The 17,389-nt window shown below is 44.6% G+C and overlaps 1 protein-coding gene across 11 annotated transcripts in view; it reads right to left on the bottom strand.

The window, feature by feature from the left end:
* SIPA1L1 (signal induced proliferation associated 1 like 1) overlaps window positions 1-15,669 on the bottom strand; it is a 368,863-nt gene extending 353,194 nt beyond the window's left edge. For 8 of the 11 annotated variants that reach the window (XM_044230270.1, XM_044230260.1, XM_044230258.1 and 5 more), the window contains exons 1-2: window positions 15,602-15,669; window positions 14,917-14,976 (exon numbers count right to left, since the gene is read on the bottom strand). The gene's annotated coding sequence lies outside the window, so the exon portion shown is untranslated. Of the gene's footprint in view, window positions 1-13,882; window positions 13,913-14,558; window positions 14,682-14,916; window positions 15,039-15,601 lie in introns of those variants that run through there. The other 3 variants (XM_044230259.1, XM_044230261.1, XM_044230262.1) reach the window with 3 other exon arrangements.
* Between the last annotated feature and the right edge of the window lie 1,720 nt (window positions 15,670-17,389).

Below are 17,389 nucleotides of genomic sequence, written 5' to 3'. Positions count from 1 at the left end.
GAGTCCTAATGTCTATCTTGTAGGCTTCTTATCAAGATTAGCAATGGTGTGACATGAAGTGCCTGGCACACTGGGTACAATAAGTGGTAGCCTTTATAAACTGTGTGACGAGGAAGCAACAAAATCCAAAGGCTGAGCCTGCCATGAAACAGTCAAAAACAGAGGGGCTCCCCTTCAACTACGAAATTAAGTTGTATGAAAACAATTGGGTAAAGAACACAGTAATGAGCCTTTTGGCACACTGGGGGAAAAAATGGAAAAAAATCAATAGAATTGATGGAATGGCTCAATGGAAAAAAAATCAGTGACCAGCAGATCAATCAGTTTGCCACACAAAAAAGAATGCCAGTATGCCCATTCCTCTGGGGCAAATAAACATAGAAAGTAAGAGATGGTCCCTCTCCTCCAAGGGTCTCAGTCTACCTGAGGAGAAATCACATGGCGGCACCTGTCTGTCTGCAATTCCCCCCACCCCTGGTCCTATGAAGGCAAAACCCATAACTTGACACTGCTGTAGTGCAAGCTCTCAATAAAAATTTGTTAAACAAATGACACACTCATAGGATCTCAAAGACTAAAAGAGCTACCTGCCTCAGAAGCTTCCAAGCCTGGCTTACAGACTGCTCAACCTGAACACCCAAGGAGACACCCAAGCGTGGTCCCCTGCTGACTCTACCGCTCCACGGAGACTAAGAACCACTACCCTCGTTGAGACCCACCAGGAACTGTCTGAATGGCCTTTACAAGGGCCCCATCCGGAATGATCCAGCCTGGGCTTGCGATAGGGAATGCAGTCACTCATTCCTATAAGAGAGTCTACTAGCAAAGTCCTTTCTTTCAAATGTTTGTATTGACTCTATTCCCATTCTTCTCTGTGGGGCCTGGGAAGACAAAGGTTTTCTCCTCTCTCAGTGCGATGGACCATCAACCCTTGTGACAGGGATGACATCCCTTCTGAGCCTTCTCCAGGCTAAATGTCCTTGATGAATTGCACATTCATTACTTAATGCTAAGTTCCTTAAGCATACAACACAGTACACCAGCGTATCAGAGAAGGGAGAACTCAAGGTGAGTTACACTTAACAGAAAAACGGCAGTGAAGGAAGTAGGCACAGAAGGATGAGAAAGACACATAACTATAACTCGGGGGCTGGTACTGCATCAGAGGGGATAAAAATAAAACTCAATAATGGTAAGGGGCGTGATCTGCAGGGAACGGGATAAGAGAGAGAAAGCTACGGGTGAGGAATTGAGAGTTTTAAACTGAACAGGACATGGAACATGAACAATGGCTCAAAGACAGTTCGGACTCCTTGGGAAGAGAAGAAAGCAGAGGCCCATGTGAAGGCAGAGACACCATCGTGGAGAGGCCAAAGAAATCAGACAAGCAAGGAGGGAGAGACCTAAGAGAGAGGTCACAAAAGCAAGCAGAAGTGTGTGAGTTTGACAAGCTACTGAACCACCTTAGTCCCCTGAGGGGGCGCACACACCCAGGCGGTACTGCATCAGAAAGAATAATCAGACAGGATGGCCTAGACAGGGGGACAGCAGGAGAGGTGCTCACAAAGGAGCCTGCTAAGGCCACCCAGGTACAAAGGTCAAGGGTCTGTCCTACGAAGGTGGCTATCAAAAGAGGAAAAGTTGAAAAGAATCTATTCAAAAGAAGGGGGAAAAAAAAAAAAAGGCAGTGCTTGGTCTCAGACCAACCCAAAAGAGAAAAAAGGGAAGACTCCGAGAAGACATCTGACAGCTGTCTGAGCATGGGGTGGGGAGGCTTGTTTACAGAAGCTTCACAGTCCCTGCTCCACACGACAGCTCCTGCCTTTGCTCTTCTCTGGTTTTGAGTCCAAAATCTGTAACATTACCACCAATGTTAAAGAGCTTGGAAAAAAGTTAAAGTTTCCGGTAGAGCCAGCTGAACAAGTCAGCCACAAAAGACCACATATGTTGCAAGCCCATTCACAGGAAACATCCACAGGGGGCAAGTCTATAAAGTGGATGGGGCTGGAGTTCCTTTTGGGAAGGACGAAGATGTTCTACAATTGTTTATGGAGATGGTAACACAATTCTGTGAATGCACACTTCAAATGGGAGAACCATATAATGAGTTAATTATAACTCAATAAAAGTGTTACATAAAGGAAAAAGAAAAAGAAGAGGGCATAAACAGGCACGGCGACTTCAGAAACTTACAGCCTATCTGCCCAATAAAAATGATTACTAGACTTGAGTTCAAATAAAAAGCAATCAGGCAACCCGGAAAATTCTAAAAGATATTTTAGAGAATCAAAGTAAGCTTCTAGGGGAAGAAAATGGTTAAGCCTGGAAAAGACAGAGATTTAAATATATAGATCCCTTTCAAATTTTCTCTTACAACTGACCTAAATTTCCTAATGGTACTTTGAAAGTAAAGACAAAGGCTGGGGTTTTCTCAGACAATGACATCAAGTGATGCGGCAACAGATAACGATTGCTCAGTTTCTTGCCAGCTGAAATCAGATAATGTATGGTTTAGTCCATTCAACGCAAAGCAAAAGGTTACATAATTTAACTACGACTGCACAGAGGGGTAAACTTATTTGATAAATGTGAAGACCTGAAAGAAAAAGAGAGATCCTCTTGTCTGGAAGGTATATGAGAATATCCACATCCCTCCCACCTGTGAGTATCCTCTGCAACCCCTGGCTCCTGACGCCTCCCCACATGTTAAAGCCGTGACCGCTCTTGCGGCGCTCAACACCTCGCACACTTACTTAGGCACGGTCCCCACAATCGTCAGTCATTCATCAACAGTTAAGCTCACTACAGGTGCCAGGCCCTCAAAGGCTCCCTAACCCCCTCTTCCTAAATCGCATAACGTGCAGTGGGCCCCCCACCGACGCACCACAGAAGCAGCAAACCAGGAGGGCAGTGGAGAGGTTGGCAGTGCCTCTGTGCAAATGGGCTGGGGTGGGGGGCACATCGGAAGAGCCGAGAACAGAGAGAATACACCCCTAGATGCTCCTAGAGCAACAGCAGACTTATCAATCATCAGCAAAGGCCGCATCTCAAGGACACAACTTTCTACTACAGTCTCTAAGGAAGGACATTTAAGAAGTGCCAAACGCCACTGACTGAACTGTAAGACTGCTGCTCTCCACTTTTTCGCTTGGATCTTAAATTTCAACTCAGTGGGGTCAAATATACATTGAACATACCTCATGGAACATAGCAAAACTGGCAGCAATCCAAAAACCTCGGAATACATAAATCGGCATTCTGGGTCAAGAACCATGGAGAGTGGTCTCCCCAATAAATCTGACCTACGAGACCCTATTAACTGATGCAAGGCATGGGAAGCCTCAAAGAATAAAGACGTTGAGAAAGCAAAGAGCTGGGGGTTTTCTACTGTAATATCCTTCCTCCTAAATAAAATCCCTTCGGCTCGCGGGGATGTTTATTAAGGCCAAATCTGGCACCACATGGTTCTCCAGCTCCCTGCACAGAAGGAAGCCCTCTGACACCCTGAAGGAAACCAAAATACAGAGTTCTCCCAGAAGCTGCCCAGGAATCACAGAATGAATAAGAAAGAACACAATCCCATCTATTGGGAAAGAAAACCAGCCTCTGAAAGGCCAGCACCAACTTTCCACAACACATTCTGGCCGATGGCCTGTGGCTTAAGCCCTGCGCAGGAGACCACACAGGGCCTAAGGTGGTAAGCAGTCTACTTTGCAGAAATAATGCCACCACCACAGACATGACTTCAGAAGTTTTCACTTTTTTTTCTTTTTTCATTTGATCTCAAGAATTCTGAGAAGGGCAAATACTTTCCCCATTTCGCAGATGAGAAAACTACAGCCCACGGAGGCCTGCGCAGCAGCCAGCCGCCAAGCTGACTTCTCCTCTTGCATGGCACCTGCTACCTCATACCCAGCACAAACAAACCAGCTCTTAGTCCTCACCAAAACCTCTTCCCCTGCCTTCCCCATTTCAGCAAACGGCACCTCCATTATTCCACCTGCTCGGGCCATACCCCTGCTGCCCTCCTTGCTCTCTACACCATCACACCCTTCAGGGAGTCCCAGCAGCCCCACCTGACGTACGTCCAGAACGCAGCCACTTCTCGTCACCTCCACTGATCATCCTATCTGCCCCAGATCATTACTAGGACCCCCTGAAGTCTCCTTGCTTCCACCCCGCTCGTACATACTTTATTCTGTTCTCTGCACAACTGAGTGCTTTGCTTTCAAAATATAACAGATCGGACCCTTCGTGGAAAATCCTCTGGTGGCTTCCCACTTCACTCAGAGCTCTTCACTGCCGTAGATCCAGGATGAGAGCAGGTACCTGCCATCTAGAAGGTGCACAGTGAATACTGCTGATTTGTAAACAAAAGAAAAATGGCCAAATTCACAGAGCCAGGATTACACAAATCTTCCGGTGCTCTCAGTAACCATGAGACCACATTTACCATAGCCAACAATCCATGCGGGAAGAAATTCTTCAATCTTACTTTGAAGAACTGAACCCTATCACACATAATCAATACTAGGCTGAATTTCTCATGACAAATTAATATGAAAATACCATTTTCATTTTAAAAAGCCATGAAACCTCACACGAGGTTATCTGAATCTTCCCTACTGGGCAGCGTGGGCAACTGCCAGCTTGCTTCTCACAGCACTGTCCTCAGCTCTGTGACCCTTCTGTATTCAGTGACATGATGGCATCACATCTCAGGACAACCACCACATTAATGACAGAAGCACCCAGGAAAAGGGGTGGTAAGCATTTCGAAGTCCCCCACACTAGCACTACGCCAATCTCAAACAGGAATCAAGTTTCTACAGTATTGCAAGGTACAGCAGAAAGGTGAGATTGTCTCCTCCCAAAATTACAACCCTCAGGGTTGAGTTAAAATGTTGACTGTTTGCAGAGCAAAGTGAAACTAATGCTAAAACTATCCACCATTACAGAATTTCCTCACTAAAATGTTTTAGAGTTAAAAACAAATTCTCTGAATTTACTTCTTTGATTCTTTCAAAAACATTTCTACTATCTGCTAAAAGCCTTCAGTCTCACTAAATCACAATAATAAATTCACAGGATTTTAACAGTTGGTCTTAAAGGAAACTTAACTCAACCTCAACTTTCCTCCTCTTACAAAGGAAAAGATACTTGGTCTATAATAAAGTGAACAATAAAACTTGTTAAGTGAGTGAATGAGTGAAGACCCGAAAAGGGTATATGACTCTTTTAAGATGTGACAGCTAATGGAAAAATCCATTAACCAAAACTAGGCTTCTAGATTCTTTTGGAACCGCCATGGAAGTAAAGGAAACCACCAAGACTTGAAAACCTTATCTGGGTCCTCAGGAAAGAATTAGCCAAGATTCATTAATGCCTGTTTCCTTTAGTTCTGTTACTTAGAAAAGCACTTGATAAAATAAATTTTGCCAAGACCTATCTCCTTGGAAACCAAAAAGGCAGAACTGTTAGGGTTTCTTTTTTTCTTCTATACAAAGAATATTTAACACAGAACTATTTTCATAATAAACAACTACAACTGTTTTTGCATCAGCAGTAAAACAGGTGGCCTTTGACTAAAAGAAAATTAGATGAGAGGAACAGAACACTGAAAAGGACCATATCAATCACTAGAAGAGTATCAGCCACATGAGACCAGAAACTATGCGTTCTCTTGTCACTAATAGCAGCCATTGGCCACTGGCATTATAGTAGGAGTCAAAAATATTTAGGAAATAAATGAGTAAGTTACTCCTTATTCACCCACATAGACATAAATTCATCTGGTCACCACCAAACAACTCTTTACTACAGGTGTACTAAATGCAAGCACACTACATTTTTCCTCCACAACAATTCTAACAATTTCCCTTCAAGTAATACACTCAACCAAAATTATCCCCATAATTTTATTAAGAAGGTAAGAAAGCATGTCTTATGTAGCCTAAAGTACTTACTAAAACAGCCACTTCATTGGCCCTTCTGGTTCCAATCTCTCTCATTCAGTTCATCCCACACAACCCAGGCAGGTTAGTTTTCTCTTCTTTGCACGTCCCAGAAAAGGAAACAGTGCTGTGGCTAACAATTCTATCTTTGTATGAGGCCTACAGCTCTTCAAGGAGCAGATGGGGAGAAGCAGAGTCTACCGGAATGGAGTAGGAAAGGCAATACAGTGTCAAGGAAAACAATACCACAAGTGACAGTTCGTGTAAAAACAGACACCATTGAAAATCCTGAGATTACCACTAGCATCTTTCAGGAAAGACCTCCATTAACACTGCGACCCAACTGATACAGATGGTTTGGGGTACTGATATCCAGTGGGGTCCACATCCAATTTTCAAGGTCCATCACCCTTTGGAAGCTTTCACAAGCCATTGGCATAAGTATTTGTGAAAGTACTTTGCAGACCAGTAAGTGCTAGACACACAGCTCTTACTCTACTAGCTATCAATGGATAGCCTGGCAAACATTCTGCCATCTACATCACTACCTCATTAAGTGATCCCTCAAAAAGATGAAAAACTCTGTGAATTGTTTTCTCAATTGTCGACTTCTCTATTCTCTATTATTTAGCACCGAGAATAGCATCAATTAAAAGTACCACTCACACTTCCCAATTTCAACATATTAGAAAGCTAGTGTAATCCAAATAGTTGCAGTACTGGCATCAAGACAAACAAACAGACCATCAGAATAGCCCAGAAATAAACCCTTGTGTATGTGGGCACCTGATCTTCAACAAGGAAGCCAAGACCACTCAATGGAGAAATGCCAATCTCTTCAGTGAACAGTGTTGAGAGAACTGGACATTCATATGCAAAATAATGACGCTAAACCCTTATCTTATACTATATACAAAAATTAACTCAAAATGGATTAAAGACCTAAACACTAAGAACTAAAACTACAAAATTTCTAGAGGAAAAACATAGAGGAAAGCTTTAGTGACACTGGTTTTAGCAGTAACTTCTTGGGTATGACATGAAAAGCACAGGCAACAAAAGCAAAAATAGACAAATTTTATAACTTTTGTACATCAAAGGATACAACCCACACAGTAAACAGGAGAAAATATTTGTAAATCATTCATCTGATAAGGGGTTAATATCCAGAATATATAAAGAACTCCTACAACTCAACAACAAGAAATCCAATAACTCGATTAAAAAATGGGCAAAGGTGCAGGGAGGGGAGCAGGGAGGGGGTGGCTGGGTGATGGACATTGGGGAGGGTATGTGCTATGGTGAATGCTGTGAGGTGTCTAAGCCTAACGATTCACAGACCTGTACCCCTGGGGCTAATAATACATCATATGTTAATAAAAAATTTAAAAAACATTTTTTTAAATGGGCAAAGGATGTGAACAGACATTTCTCCAAAGCTGATAGACAAATGGCCAACAAACATATGAAAGATGCTAAACACTTAACTGTAAGAGAAATGCAAATCAAAACCACAGTGAAATCTCACTTCCCGTGCATTAGTACGGCTACTACGAAAAACACAGAAAATAACAAGTGTTGACGAGGATGTGGAGAAACTAGAACCCTTGGGTGCAGTTGGTGGGAATGTGAAACCACTGTGGTTTTAGAACTACTATGAAAAACTGTATAGAGATTACTCAAAAAATTAAAAATAGAGCTACCATATGATCCAGCAATCCCACTTCTGTGTGTATATTCGAATGAATTAAAAGCAGGGTCTTAAAGATATGCCGGTACACCTGTGTTCATACCAGTATTACCCACAACAGAAGAGGCAGAAGCACCCTGAACGTCCACAAGTGGACAAGTAGACAAAATATGGTCTACACATATCATGGAATATTAACGAGCCTCAAAAGAAGGAAATCCTGTCACATGCCAAGATGGATGAAACTTGAGGCCACTATGCTGAGTGAAATATGCCAGCCACAAAAAGACAAAATACTGCCAGATTCTCACTTATATGAGTTGTCTAAAGCAGACAGATTCACAGAAACAGAAAGCAGAATGGCAGGAGTCACAGATAAGGGGAGAGTATGATTTCAGAAGTGCCAGATGAGAAGGCTCAGGAGGTCTGTTTCACGATAACATGAATGTACTTAGCACTGCTGCACTATATACTTAAAAATGGTTAAGATGGTAAATTTTACGTTGTGTTTTTTCACACAATAACAACAAATAAGTGCCCACATACAGTTACCAAATTGGATTTACATGTTCCACCTCCACCGCAGGGGTCTCAGTAGCCTGACCCTTTGAGCTGTCGGCAGGTATTTCCAGAGTTTTTTCCAAGCTGTCTTTTTTTGTTAATGGCACAGCATAGAAGATCAGAGGCTCCCCTTCTCCCCAGTTCAAAACAAAGCTTCTACAAACCCCAGCCAGCAACTGTTAGTTTAAGCCTACTACTTGTTTACCTTATTGTCAAGCAAAGGTTCAAAAATGATTTAAAAAAAAAAGGAAAAAAAGATGTGTTCTCAAGCCGGTGGAAGAGAGCGTAACAGAATCAACAGCTCAGTTTCTTCACGCCACCATCCACCTGATATGCTGCCCCAAAGCTCACGGGATCCCCTAACCCTCTCCACTCCAGCACTGCGTGCTCGCCATACGCACACCCTCCCCAAACCGCTGAAAGCCACTACTGTAAAACGTTACCTGGAAAATGGCCTTCAGAACATCCCACACAACAAACCAAACCAAACAATCAACAAACCAAAACCAATTATTCTGCTGACATTCTTGAACTCTGAATAGGCCTTTCCTATGAACCCTGTAGCTCTCCATAACCTATCATTTACCTACTGAAACATTTTGTTATGCAATTATCGGACCTCATTTCCTATTACTCAGGATCAGCGCTAAGATCCTCATTAAAAAAATAAAGTAACATGGAGCCGCTTAGAAGAGCCACAGGCACCTCGCAAACTGATAAAGAGACCAGGGTTAGGAACCACAGTCAGACCCCCACCCCCACCCCGCAAACGCAGACACACACACACACACACACACACTGATAGAGACCAGGGTTAGGAACCACAGTCTGACCCCCACCCCCACCCCGCAAACGCAGACACACACACACACACACACAGCACACTCTCTTTACAGAGGAGATGCCAGCAGCTCAGGAACACTCAGACAAAGGATAGTGGCAGAACCTTCTGAGGTTTCCCCCGAGCAGCCAGCACTAGGCTTAGGAAGACAGGGGAGGTCCAGCAACCACACAACGACCCACAGCGCACAGTAAGAACACGCGTTTGTACAGCCTTCTGAAGAAAAGTTGTTCGGTTCCAACAAGTCATAAACTTACATTTCTTGCAAAACTCTGGGAAAATACTGCTTTCCCCTCTTTTCCTAGGGACACAAAGGTGAAGCAAGCAATAATAGTCAAATTGGGTGAAAATTTTAGGACACGCAACAATAATGATAATCTCATGGGCACCTCCCAACAAGCACCGTCTCTTCTTGAAAGCAGGACATACCACAATTTGATTGTCAGCTGCTTCCCCAAAAGCATCAAGTACCAAAAAGAAACTCATAAAGAACCACAGTCCATCAATTCTGGGGACCAAGACTGTTAAAGGGAACATAAGGAACTTGCAATTTATCCAACTTGCCTAGGCAAACACTCTAGAATATGAAAAAATAAATAAATAAATAACGTAAGAGCCGAAGGAAAAGAGACTGGTCACACGCGAGTCTGGATTACAGAAACGTAATCATTCACAGTGAAGCTCGCTGTTTTTTACTTCTCAGTAGCTTCTTCTGAGGAGCTGAGAATCCATTCTAAAAGGAAGCAAGACCCTGAACCACAAAAACCAATTAATGATTATACCTATAGTTCCGGTAAAAAACTTCATGAAAAAAGTAGAAGAGGAAAGAGAAAATAAGCAGAATTAACTATTGTATCTGCAAAAGGCATTTAACCCAGATCTGTTCTGGGGGAGGAGGGAGGAGAGAGGAAAAAGAATCCAGTGGTGGCCAAGGCTAGACGTCCTGTCCTATCCGCTCAAGTCGCCTCCAACGTCCTGTCCTATCCGCTCAAGTCGCCTCCGAGTGACCCCTGTGCTTGTGCAAACCAGAAACCCTCCCTCTCCAAACCGGACACTCCAACAAGCGTCCATGCTCCTGCCTCTGCGGACACTCCAACAAGCGTCCACGCTCCTGCCTCTGCTGAGCTGAAAAGAGGGAAATGTAACATTATGTAATTGCCTGTTTCCCACAATTTAAAGCGAGGCATACTATAATCCTAATTAGAAAGAGAAGTCGGTGCAACATGGCAAGTAACAAATTAGAAATCTAAAGACTGAAAATTCTCATCCCAGACCTCCAGAGGCCAAGAGCTGGGGTTTCACCTGACTCGGCGGGAAGTCCACCAAGGCAATGCTATTTCCTAGGGTCCAACTAAAAAAGCTCCTGTTGTTCCTCCATGTCATTTCAGGGTCATCCTTCTTGATCTTCAAAAAAACACTCATGTTCTCTTTATTCTCCCCAGGACAGAATAAAAGGAGAAAATGGATGTGCACTGGCCCCTACCCTCAAAAGGTATACCCCAGTGGATTTTCTCACCCTCATGATCACAAACCCAACCACACTCAAGTTATTCCGTCCCTCACTCAAACCGTCCGTGTTTGAGAGATCCAAAGCAAAGGGAATCTTTCCCATGCTTCTGACTCGCTCCACAGTTCATCAAAAGCCCGCCAACAGAATGAATGATTATCTATCATTAACTTAGTTCTAACCTTTGCAAAATAAAATGCCATATAGGACGTGTGGACTTTGTTTACCTCCCCCCCCCCAATTAGCTAGATGTAGGAAAAGGAAAAGAAAACAAACAAACAAACAAAAAACTAAAATCCAAGGAAGTCAATTTACTTATGCCAAAAAGTAGAAGTGCAGTGGGTAGGTTAGATGGTCAACCGCCAGTGATCGTGGAACACCCATATTTTAAGCAGCACCAGATCTGGAACAAGACACAGATTTTTGGATAAGCACCAAGAGAGTAAGATAACGCTCAACCCTCCCAGGAGAAGGGAGAGCCCCTCATCTGAAGGGCAGTCACCCAGCCTGCAGGGATATTTCTTCTCTCCGGGCTCATATTACCCAAGTGGAAGGGAGGGTGGTGGTGCTTTATAAATCAGTCAGATCTTCAACAGGAAACTCCTTCAACATGTTCCTTTTTTCTGTGCAATTATCCCTCCATCTGACCCATCCCCCCCCCACCTCCTGGTAACACTTACATGTAGCTAAAAGAGAAGGTCTATAAGTTGCCACTGTTCCAGAAATAAGAAAGGACAGACACTTCTTTTACAAATGAAAAATTATATAAAGGGAGGAAAATGGTAAGCTAGAAGAAATGAAGTTTGGCTTCTCTAAAGAGCATACAAGTATGCTCTAAGTTAATAAAGTCTATTCCTCCCCCCCAAAAGAGGGGGGAGCCTACAAGCTCTACCATGTAGATATTTTAACTAACTCATAATTTCTTTTTCCATAACTTTGTAATTTGAGTAACTTACTTGCCAAACACTACATCAATACTGTTTTCAAAGCTCTTCGACCTTAATGTTGATTTTGTTTGTTTCCTTAAGTTTTGCTCATTTAAATACTTAATTAAACACTGAAAGTTTTGGGGGGAGGGGAGTAGTAAACAAGTTTTAATCTACAGACTCAGAACAAAACAAAAACCAGGGAACAAAGGAGTCCAGTTAAATCTGGAAATCTGCCTTCCAATCACTGCCTGATCACTAACCAGTTCTTCTATAAACTGTAACAAATCACTTCAACTTTCTGGGCCTCAGTTTCATCATCTGCAAAATGGAGAAAAATGGGTCAAATGATTTAAATTCAAAATTCCTTCTAGCTTCAACAATCTATGAATCTTCTCATCAGAAAGAAAATGCAGTTGCAAATAAGACTTTGATTTACAAAGTATTTTCATACATATTTTCTCATTAATTCTTGCAGCAAAGCTGCGAAGCAAGCATTATGTACACCTTTGCCAAAAAAGACAGTTTTTCAGAAAGGAAGTTCAAAGAGGTTTGATTATTTTTTATGGCCAGAAAATCTGAGACCCAGAACTGAGGGCAAATACTGGGCTCCACTATTTCATAAAATAATAAAAATAACTGATTGCCTGCAATGCAAAACCTTTATGGAGGCATCAGCATACCATACACCAAACCCAGAAAAGTTACTACAAATGGCCCCACTGGACTAGAAGTTCCATGAAACACACACTTTTTCTCACCACCAGAACCACGGAAACTGACAGCACACTTCCTGGACAGAGAAACTCAATAAATAATGCCTGACCCATAAACTACAAAAGGTTAAGAATATAGTGATATCATAAGAGGGCGGCACTTCTTTCTGAATTTCAGATATGAACTTCTGGCATTTGCATCATAAGGAAAAAAGAAGCATTCTATATCAGAGATTTAGTTCTCCATTAGAGGAGTAAGACGAATTTCATCAGTGCACCAAAAATCTCAAATATGAGCTGTCACCTAGAAATCTTCTATATATCCATACTTTACATGTGCCCTGATAAGGACCAGTATTTGCATGGTAACACAACCATGTGGACTGACGGGAAGCACATAATTCTCATGAATCACTATGTACTTTCCCCTAAATTGGAAAGATTCAGGAAATCTGTATTTTTATACTTTTCTGCCTCTCTTCATGCTTCTGTTTCACAGCTCAAAGAGATAGAAAACAGCCATTTATTGAAAAATTCAAACTGTAAACCAATAGAACATACACATATCTCAGTCAACCAAGACCCCCCAAAGTTTACAAAACCACTAAATTCAAGCAATGCTCAATCTACGACTTCAACAAAGCTACATGAAGATTTTTTTTAAGTTGTTTAAAAAAAAAAGGGGGGGGGGCAAAGGGTAGGGGCTTCCCTAAAATTACTCATGTACTTCAAAGCAAAAGCTAAGTAAATAAATACAAAAGCCAGAAAATAATAGTGAATGGATAGAGTTAAATGAATCTCAGTTAAAAAAAATCGAAGTTAAGGTGCTTTGGATTTATTACCCAGAGTTCAAGTCAGCCTCACCACAGGATCCCAACGATTGCCTGACACTTCAGATCTAAAAAGTTCTCTGTATCAGAATTGCAATTACAAACCAGAGCAGCAGAACCAGGAACTGCAGAGAAGCTAACAGCAACACCTACTGACTATCTTGAGCCACTTGCCCAACTTGTTCTCGCAGTCAAACTACAGAAATCTAATGATACAGTCAACTTCAAGAGTCCTTTACTTAAGCATAATGAGATAAGAAAATAAGTTGTCACCCACATAAAGCCATTCATCCCCAAAATCTCTTGTTTTGCCCCTAACCATTTACGAGCAAATCATCACCCAAGTCATTTTAAATGCACTGTTAATTGCTGATGCCTCAGTACAAATAATTTATTCCATGGGAAAAATGTTTTACTTTAATATTCTTGTTAATAACTGGTATGTCATCTAATAGTTGGACACATCAGTGACCATAAACTGCTTTATGTAAACCTTTCATTTGAGACTACTGCTGTTACCACTGTTCTACATTATTCCCAACAGGTTTTGCTTTTTTTTTTTTCCCATCCCGGTAAAGATGATTTAATTGCAGCCTTCACAAAATGAAAAAGAGAAAAGTGAAAGTCATTAAGTCAGGATTATATAGAAAATTAATGTTACTAGACTGGCTGCAGAGAATGATTCTACGGACTTCAACCTTGTACTTTTCCAAAAGATTAAGTCAGAGAATCTTTGCCTTGGACAAATATTCCATATGAGAAAAGAAGAGAAAGTTGACACTTAACTCCCACAGAGTACCAGTATAAAAACAATGGGTTTAAGAGTCTGAGTCAGAGTTTCAACATGAAAGGCTTACTTTATAGAGGAAACGCCAACCCCAGTTCATCCAGAGAGACCTGGAACCTGATGAAAGTCGACACCTTTACTCTGAAATTTGCATCGTATCACTGGCTCCCAGTTTAGAAATATAATCGTCCAGCAGGTAGTAAGAATTTCAGGGAATGCTACCTCTAAAATACCCGTCAGGAAAAATGAAATCTATTAAGGTAAACGCAGTCTCCAGGAGCCATCAGTCCCCAAACGCTTCCTTTCAAAAACGAATGCCAACAACTCAATTAAACATCCTCCCTGAAGTGAGCCATTTCCCTGGTCTCTAGATTTAACAAACGGCGGAACCAGGTGAAATTTCAACCTGCCCCATATGAATACTAGTCCACCTAGAAATGCCCTGAAGCGACAGGGAGGCTCGCAAATTTCCTTTAGGGTCAGAAGTTGGAAAGAGATGAGGCTAAAGAGGAAAAAGTTCTTTCTGAAGCGCCCTCACGCCTCCCCAGGCTTCTCGAGGTTTACTCGCTCCGAGGAAAGCAGGTTAGAGCATCCCCGACTTTCACTGCCCTCCCCCCCCGCCCCCCTCCCCCGCCCAGACTCTCGGGAGAGAAATTAACCACCCGCGGGCAGCGAGCTCCCTACTCCCTTTCCCATGATTACACCCCTCGGCCTGTCCTTTCCAGCAAAGCCTGCAAAGCGCTCACCCAGGTGACTGAAGGGGAAGGGAGCCAGATGACGACGGGAGCAGCCGGGTGGGCGCAGCCACCCCGACCCCGGCGCGGGTCTCCCGGCCTCTCGCAGAGGCGCTCCGCCGGTAGTTATGCAGATTCGGATTCCGTGGTGCGTGCGCGCGCGCCGTGCGCGGTGCAGCCCGGACTCGCCCCCGCCGGGCTGCGCTATCAGCACGCCACCGAATCGGAAATAAAACTTTGACCGGTCTCCGGGTATCCTGCTCCCGGCCCTGGACCCGAGTCCCAGCCAGAAATGCGCTGTGGGCGGGGGCTGTCGACAGTCCTGCACCCCAGCTCCCCTGCCCGGCCCCAGGGCGCGGGAGCCACTTACCGCTCGGCCCGGCCTCCCGGTGCCACCGCGCGTCCGGGGTGGGTCCGCCGCGCGCTCTCCCTGGGGAGAAAGAGAAACCGGTGGATGGTCGGCGCGCGCTCACTCGCCACCTCCTCTGCGGAGAACCGCGGGCGGCGAGGCCGGGCTGGGGCGGGCGCCGAGCGGAGGGGGGCCCGGGGGAGGTGGGGGCGGAATCTGCCCAACTCCCGAGCCCAGTTCCGAGGGGGACCCGGAAAGCAGGCTGGGGAGCAGCCGGCGGGGGCCGCGCTCCTGGAGTGGGGGGGGCGGGGGTGCCCCCTGTCCCCGGGCATCAACTATTGTCTGGGCGTCCTGGTCCCCGCTCGCGCCGCCTCCGAGGCTCAGCGCCCCCCATCCCGCCTGTCTGCCCCCAGGAGAAAAAGCTGGGGGTGGGAGCCGGCGGGTAAAGCGGGTTTGGGGTGGCTGGGGATTCGGGGTCCGGAGGTCGGAGGTGGGCGCAGGGGAAGGGGAGGTGAGTGCCGAATGGGGGAGGGGCCAGGTAACTGCGGGCGGGGGTGGGAAGGCCCGAGAGGACCGGTGGGGGGAAGGAAATGGGAAGGGAGCCCCCGGAGGCGGGAAAGGATGGAGTGGCTGGGGGGCGGCCTCTGAAGCCCAGACCTGGCCCTCCCCGGGGACCCTCCTCCCGGGAAGTCGGCGCCGCACTGACTTTTTCGCTCACTCGCTCACGCACGCACTGAACTCGCTCACAAAGTTGCCGGCGGTGGCGGCGCCGCACTCGCCCTTCCCTCCCCTCCACTCCCCTCTCCTCCCCGCCTCCCCGCCCCATTCCTTCCCCCTCCTTCTCTCCCTCCCTCGGCAAGTCTCGGGTGAGATCACCGCGGGGCTGCTCTGCACAGCGCGCAAATCTCGCGAGAGAAGCAGCCTCTCCGCCGGGCCTGCGGGGGAAGTAGGAGTTGGAGGAAGGTGGGGGACCGCGGAACTCCTAGTTGCTATGACGACGGCAAAGCCCTGGATTCCTGTCTCCTGCAGAGAGCCAAGGCAGCGAACGTGGGTGCAGTTTTCAACCTGCCCCCTCCCTTGCCCGACACCCTCATGGTGGGGAAAGCGATGGCTGGAAGCGGGAGGAGGATTTTTAAACCTATTTGAGAGGGCATCTGTAGACCAGCGTCATGGTATCCGGCCAGATTTGGCAGATACTCCAGAGGTTCTGGGGGAGATTTCTGCCATAGAAGCCAGCACGAATCTGTACCCCCAGATTTCTACCATATATTCACTCCTTCAACCCTCCCGTCTAATCTCATCCCCCAACCACCTCTGCACAGGCTCCCTCTCTCCTCCCTTCCCTCGCCCCCGCCTCCCCATCATCACCACCACCACCACCAGATTGGGCTCCTTGAGGATCTGCCTTATTCATCTTTGTGTTCTCAGCGCCTCCACAGGCTTGGCACATAGTAGATATTTACTTAATGTCTGTGCAGCCGTCTGCAAGTGTCCCCGGGACTTTCCTTTCTCCTTACCCTGTAGAGTACCTACAGAGTACCCTGTAGAGTATGTACCTACCTGGGCTTAGCATGTAAGTTTCTGCTCCACAGCCGTATTTGTTCACGCCATGACTGCGCATTTTTGTGCACACAGAATGTGTCTTTTCCAATAGAGTCCTTCCTTTCTACAACTTTGTCTCCTGAAGACCCTGGGGTGGGAGTAGTTTTGTTTTCAGTTTGTTGTTGTTTTTAAATCACAACCTTTCAAACGCCTTCAAACCTACTTTAAAATCCTGCATAGGATCGAGACAAAATCTTTTCATGTTCTCTTAATTGTAGGAACTTTCCTTTGGGGGGTGTAAGTAGTCACTGCTGACATAAAATGGATACTGTGAGTAGAAGTGAAGCTTAAAGTTTAGATTTCAAAAGGGATATGTGAAAAATAGCTTCCATGGTATGTGAATTATATCTCAATAAAAAGCTAATAAATCCCATTCCGACTTAAATTAATATGAGAAAACTATGATTTAATTCAATCCCTCAAAACTAGAAAACCCATGAAAATACATTAAGACTAGGCAGTTAAGACTCTCTCAGGTCAAGTGCAAGCTTAAATCCTAGATTGATGAAAGTTTTTACATTAGAAACCTAAGTGAAGACAATGATTGAAAAGCACGGGACATCTTCAGAAAACTAGGTTTGCGTTTTTCTATGTCACTAATAATTGAGTCTCCTTGAGAAATCATTTAACCTCTGATTCTTCATCTGTAAAATGAGGGGTAGCCCAGATGTGAGGTCAGCTTTAAAATTCTGTAGCTCTAGGCCTATAAAAATTTCTAATAAATAACATTTTCTTTTTACATAAAAAAATAAAAATAAAATAAGTGTTTCATTTTATAGGTCAGTTTCACAAAGTTTAGCTACGTGTTGACAAGTTGATTTTAAAGTTTCTCTTGTCTCAACTGTAAAAACAAAAATACTGACCATGCTACAGTGATTTCACAGGGAATCCA

Source organism: Neovison vison, chromosome 13 (assembly GCF_020171115.1).
Source record: "Neovison vison isolate M4711 chromosome 13, ASM_NN_V1, whole genome shotgun sequence".
Lineage (NCBI taxonomy): Eukaryota > Metazoa > Chordata > Mammalia > Carnivora > Mustelidae > Neogale > Neogale vison.
The sequence above is the reverse complement of the archived record's forward strand: the minus strand, read 5'-3'. Positions and strand labels throughout refer to the sequence as shown.